Source organism: Nicotiana attenuata, chromosome 1 (genome assembly GCF_001879085.1).
Source record: "Nicotiana attenuata strain UT chromosome 1, NIATTr2, whole genome shotgun sequence".
NCBI classification, from domain to species: domain Eukaryota; kingdom Viridiplantae; phylum Streptophyta; class Magnoliopsida; order Solanales; family Solanaceae; genus Nicotiana; species Nicotiana attenuata.
Genome location: NC_031989.1, coordinates 85,142,284 through 85,148,089, shown reverse-complemented (window position 1 = coordinate 85,148,089; position 5,806 = coordinate 85,142,284).

Sequence of the window (5,806 nt, the reverse complement as noted above, 5' to 3'; positions counted from 1 at the left end):
CCAACTCCTAATTTCCTCCTTATTCACTTCATCACTCGCCTGCCTTATTGGTGATCCACTTTACGAGTCAGTGTAGATATTTTTCAAGTCAAATGTTCCTATTATAATGAATTCGATAGTGGAGATGCCTTGATAAGCAGATTTAGTAGAAAAAGTTTCTTTTGGTGTGAGGTTCCACAAGAAATTATTTTTTTTTTTTGTCTGTAAGAAATAATTAATTACTTTCGCCACTGATTTTGAGGTGCTCGGAATTGAATTTTTAAAGATCCACCATTATAGAGCTTGAACTTATTTAATCCAAATTTCAACTTGAATATTTTATTGGTTAATCCGTATTGGGTGTTACCAAATATTGCTTATAGTATATTGGAAAAGTTCATACTAAAATTTGATTGCATTTGAAGTTGAATTGAGGTGATTAGGATCGAATTTCAACTCTGAAAATTAAAGAAGAACACAGTTACCCAACAATATACCATAACTGTATACAAGATATGATAACAGTATACAACTATACTACAACAATATATTATAATAGTATAAAATATATTATAATGGTATATAATTATATTGTAATGATATAGTATAATAGTTTACAATACCTTATTAACAGTATACTTCAACTACTATCGTTGTATCATCTGGGTGTTATTGCAAAGCTAACTGTGGTTATAGTCTAAGGCCCCGTTTGGCCATGAGTTTTCCCAAAATAAATTTGGGATTTATTTTCAAAACTCATGTTTGGCCATAAATTTTGCTCATATTTTGGCCAAATCCCAAATCCCAAATTTCAAATCCCAAAATCAGCTATTGAGCTGATTTTGGGCCAAAACCCCAAAACTTGGGAATTATATACATGTTTTTCCAAAATAAAGTTGGAAAATATGTTTTGAAAACGCATGTCCCAAACACATTTTCATCTTCAAACCAAACTTTAGCCAAATCAGATTTTTCAAAATAAATTTGGGATCTATGGCCAAACGCTAGCTAAATTTGATGGTTGATAATTAAAGAAAAACAAAACCGGATCATTAAAGGAGCTTTGAAGCTTTTGATTTGGGAATTAAAAATTTAATAATTATTTGGACTTTGAATTCGAGTGGATATTATAAAACTTGTTGCATATATTGTAACAATTTGAATATAGAATTTGAGTTTATTTAAAGCAGATTTGAAGTAGATTTAGTTGAAAATTTCAACCTAAAGATCTCATGGAGCCACTTGGTCTCCAATTTAAATTTTTTATTGTGCTTATATAAACTATGGTAAGATTTTGTTTGGTTTCTTTGAAATTGGTGCTGATTTCAACTACAATAGTTAGATAACGTAAATAGTTAGTGCGTAGAGATTCTTTATAGCTAGAAACGGGTAAATATTTTGGATTTTATAGGCATTCATGATACACTATATTATAAGATAGCATCAACTTCTGAGATGGACCAGAACTGCTAATGGAGTAAACTTTGGTCTTTCGATTGTCATGCTCAATAATAGGGGTGCTCAAATCGAATCGAAAAATTACACCAAACCGTAAAGTCAAACTAAAATGATTAAAAAATTCGATTAGGTTTGATGTGGTGATTATATCCAACTATGCCTCAGGTTTTGTGATCGTTGCAAATATAATATGGTTTACAAGTCCGGAGTCTCACAGGGAATTAACCTACTAATTACAACCACAACAACAACAACAACAACAATAACGACCCAGTGAAATCCCACTAGTGGGGTCTGGGGAGGGTAGTGTGTACTCAGACCTTACCCCTACCCCGAAGGAGTAGAGAGGTTGTTTCCGAAAGACCCTCGGCTCAAGAAGACAAAAAGACAAAAGAAGACAATATCAGTAACACCACAGAAATAATATGAAAAATAGGAACAACATGAACTCAAGAAGAAGGATACAAAGCAAAAGCGAAGTAGTATCCCTACCAAACTAGTCTCACAATGTTATGACATAAGGCAAGACTCAACTACCTTCTAACCTACAACCCTAATACTCGACCTCCACATGTTCCTATCAAGTGCCATGCCCTCGGAAATCTGAAGCCTCGCCATATCCTTCCTAATCACCTCCCCCCCCAATACTTCTTTGGCCGCCCTCTACCTCTTCTCGTGCCCTCCATAACCAGCCGTTCGCACCTCCTTGCCGGAGCATCTGGGCTTCTCCTCTGAAAATGCCCGAACCATCTAAGCCTCGCTTCCCGCATCTTGTCATCAATGGGAGCCACACACACCTTCTCTCGAATATCATCATTCCTAATCTTATCCATCCTAGTATGACCACACATCCACCTCAACATCCTCATTTCTGCTACCTTCATCTTCTGGATATGTGAGTTCTCAACCGGCCAACACTCAGCCCCGTACATCATGGCCGACCTAACCACCGCTTTATAGAACTTACCTTTGAATATCAGTGGCACTCTCTTGTCACACAATACTCCAGATGCTAACCTCCACTTCATCCATCCTACCCCAGTACGGTGTGTGATATCCTCGTAGATCTCCCCTCCCCCTGGATAACCGACCTAAGGTACTTGAAGCTGCCTCTACTCGGGATGACCTGTCCCAGCGCTGAACTTACACTCCAGGTATTCCGCCTTCGTCCTGCTAAGCTTGAAACCTTTAGATTCAAGAGCCTGTCTCCAAACCTCCAGCCTCTCGTTAACATCGGCCCGCAACTCATCAATAAGAACTATGTCATCGGCGAATAGCATGCACCATGGCACATCCCCTTGAATGTGGTGTGTTAACGCATCCATCACCAGGGCGAATAGGAACGGACTGAGCGCAGAACCTTGGTGTAACCCCATAACAACTGGAAAATCCTTAGAGTCGCCTCCTACTGTCCTAACCCGAGTCTTAGCCCCATCATACATGTCCTCAATTGCCATAATGTAGGGAACCGACACGCCTTTGGCCTCCAAGCTTCTCAAGAGAACTTCTCTAGGAACCTTATCATACGCTTTCTCAAGGTCAATAAACACCATGTGCAGGTCTTTCTTCCTATCCCTGTATTGTTCAACTAACCTCCTAACAAGGTGTATAGCTTCTGTAGTAGAACGACCTGGCATGAAACCAAACTGGTTTTCGGAAACGGAAACCGTCATCCTCAACCTCGCTTCAACCACCCTCTCCCACACTTTCATAGTATGACTCAGTAATTTGATACCCCTATAATTGTTACAACTCTGGATATCACCCTTGTTCTTATACAGTGGAACCACCATACTCCACCTCCACTCATCCGACATCCTCTTTGCCATCAAAATAACATTCAACAACCTAGTCAACCACTCCAAACCTGCTTTTCCCACGCACTTCCAAAATTCTACCGGGATCTCATTAGGCCCAGTCGCTCTGCCCCTACTCATCTTACTCATGGCTCCCACGACCTCCTCAACCTTGATGCGCCTGTAGTAAAACCACTAGTTTCACACGAATTCAGGTAATCAACCTTCAGAAATATTAAATAACGATTTGAATGTTTACTAACTAAGAGTAAAGCAATTAAAATGTAGTAATTTATAGTAATTTATAGCTAACAGCGCAAACATTGTGGATAAGATTTGGAGAAGTCTAGGGTTATGATTTCCCTTATTGTCTGAATCCTCCCCGCTATATTTTTTATAAATTCGCCTAAGTATTCTCTACGTTCGTGAGTACTTTGGGTGTCGTAATTCTCTTCCAAGTAACTACCATAATTTACTAGATGTATTCTTCCAACTACACTAGCTGACACTAATTTACCACTCACTATGATCGCACCAAGGTTTCGCTAATCCTAATCCTACCTTTAAACCTTTCGTAATAATTCCTCATATATGTTAGGAGTGATGTTATTCAACAACTACCTAAATCTGTACCCTTTTCCAAGCAATACACACTAAATAGGCACAGTCAATTGACAGCTCCTCAATCAACCACAATAAAAACGTGGTTGAACAAGTAGAGAAAAATCAAAGGCAAACCTATATTAAATGTAGTAGAAAATTATCCTCCAATAGGTTCCATCAAACCCTAGATTAGAGAGTTTAGCTACTCATAAATGTACAAACAATCATCATGATGTTCAAAGACATTAAATTACAACGTAAAGAGATAAACGGAGGGAAAACTCGTTTGATTATTCCTCCACAGTGCTCTGTAGCCTTTTCCTTATCCAAAATAGTGTCCCCCTTTCTAAACTCGTTTGGGGAGTATTTATATGTTAGGGATGAAATCCCTTAGTCCAAATTCGGGTTGAAGTCTTTTATTACACACTTCCCTTTACTTTATGCCATAGTTCAAAATTTTAATCAACACAAGGCAACATGTTTATAACAATCCTAGCCTCACAACCAATTCAATATCACAATGCATCCATGGCTTGAACTATTAACATCACAGAGACATCTAATAATGTCACCTATCACTTGCGAAATCATGTGCCCTCGCAACAAGAACAAAAGATTAAGTTTAATCCACACACTTGAATCAACTTTTCAAATATATTTTAAGGACTTAAGGTAAATCAAAGAAATTTCTTACTCTCACAAAGAAGTCACATGCATGCACAAAGTAACATAGGCTTGCCCATTGTGTAGCCCTCTACTAATGTAGGATTTCTAAATATAAAATCAATTAGGACTTTTTCATGGTTGTAATGTGGGCTAAGGGTCGTGTAGGATTAATTTAGGAATAGTGATCAACCCTCCTAAGCACTTTAACACATCACAAAATTAACTTTAAGCACATTTTTCTTCAACACAACTTCAATTTCACAAACAATATCACTCCCAAAAATATTTCCTCTTTCTTTAAGCACTAATTTAATTCATACCCACTAGCAAGGACAAGATATTTTATTTTCTTTTGCTACATATTTTTTTTCTTCTTTTCAACAGTACTTCTTTTCACAATTCATTCCTGCTAGTGGTGTATTCCTTACAATACAAGTGCACATTTTTGTCTTTCATTGGTTCTACTCATAAGCCACCCAAGTTCCATCCTTACTTCTTATAATGCTCATTTTACAATTAAAGTGCTTTAAGAGGTAAAAGGATCAAAATAATGACAATTAAGAACAAAGGGTATAGGCATGAAATGTAGTAGCCAAATAAAAGTTTATAAGCTCAAAAGGCTTGACTAGGGGTAATATTTATTTGTGGTAAGAATTAAGCTCAAAAAGATCAAAGAAAGCCTAAAATCATTTCTCAAACCGAGCAAAACCTAAAATTTCGCTTCAACTCACATGCCGGGGAAGTTCTAGACTCTAATGAAATGACACGTACTATACAATTTCTCAGCACACATGGCACATCACTCACTAAGGGCTGTTCATTCCAATTCTCAAACAATTGCAAGTATTCACGGAGCCAAAAAATATTAAGCATCAAGAACAAAGTGACACAAGCCAAGAAAACGAGATATAGGCGTTAATAAACATGATATCTACTCAACAAGGTATCATAAGCATTTTCAAACCATAAGGAAGGTACTACACACGCTAGAGCCTAAATATGCTACTATCAAACTAGTCAAAGGCGCCAAGCAAATCTCATTTTTCTCATCCTTTTATTCTCTAAATCCTACTCTATTCTAAAGATGAAAAAGCTTCAGCTACATCCCATGAAAAAGAACCGAGGCACAAAAAAAAAAAAAAAACCACGAGGGATTATTACTACCTAAAATAATAAAAATACGTATTTTGGATTTTTCTGTTTTTTTTTTATTTTTTTTTGTTTTTGGTTAGACTTTAGTCCCTCAAGCAAACTGCCTAGAAGATCCATCGTCGGGAAAAGTCCAATCATATCTTATTTTATAT